We start from the raw sequence: 939 nt of genomic DNA, 5'->3' as shown, positions 1-939 counted from the left end.
ATGCTGGCTTACCACTCTTCTCTCATGGACCCCAACCCCAAACTCATTGGAAACACCGCACTGTCACCATCAGAGGTCAGTTCAAAGGACCTGCCCCCAGAAAGACAAAAGAGACAGATATTGTGGATGAAGCCATCTATTACTTCAAGGCCAGTGTCTTCTTCAAAAACTGTAAAATTAAGAATGAAGCTGATATGCCCTGGCTGGTTTGGCTCAGTGGATAGAACATCAGCCTGTGAACTGAAAGGTCCCAGGTTTGATTCCGGTCAAGGACAGGTGCCCGAGTTGCGGGCTCGATCCCCAGTCGGGAGCGGGGGTGTGCAGGAGGCAGCTGATCAATGATTCTCTCCTGTCATTGATGTTTCTATCTCGCTCCCCTCTCCCTTACTCTCTGAAATCAATAAAAATTAAAAACAAAACAAAGAATGAAGCTAATAGAACCTTGGTATAAAAAACTCTCTACATTTCTGAGTATTTACAGAAACTCCAAAAGTGCAATTCCAAAAGCCAAGGTGAGCAAAACATGTATAGTCCCTGGGCATCAGTAATTTCCTGTTTTCTGGAGAACCTGGTTTTCCACTTAACACGATGTAGGCCCGTCCTGCAAACACACAGGAAGACGAAGGGCAGAGGGCCGGTTGGCAGCAGCTGTGGCAAGAGGCTGGCCTGAGACTCAGTGAGGAAGTTTCTGATCCTCAGAACGATGAACCCAGCGAGTGGCCGAGTGGCTTTGTGAAGAGACAGTTAATGAACAAGAGTCCTTCGGGACCCGGACGGTGAAGGCAGCCAGGCAGACAATGTTCCCCTGGCCGTGGGCAGCATTTCACAGCAAACGCCTTGACTTCATAAAGTTTTATACAGAGGAGAGACGCGAACATGTCTTTATTTGAAAAGTTCACTATCAAGAATTTGGGGGGGAGGGAAGAATGAGTTGTCAGA

The 939-nt window shown here is 47.6% G+C and overlaps 1 pseudogene; it reads left to right on the top strand.

Annotated features, from left to right (window-relative positions):
- LOC132237955 (actin-related protein 2/3 complex subunit 3-like) lies at positions 1-939 on the top strand (annotated as a pseudogene).

This window comes from Myotis daubentonii, chromosome 7, assembly GCF_963259705.1.
Source record: "Myotis daubentonii chromosome 7, mMyoDau2.1, whole genome shotgun sequence".
NCBI lineage: Eukaryota > Metazoa > Chordata > Mammalia > Chiroptera > Vespertilionidae > Myotis > Myotis daubentonii.
The sequence above is the reverse complement of the archived record's forward strand: the minus strand, read 5'-3'. Positions and strand labels throughout refer to the sequence as shown.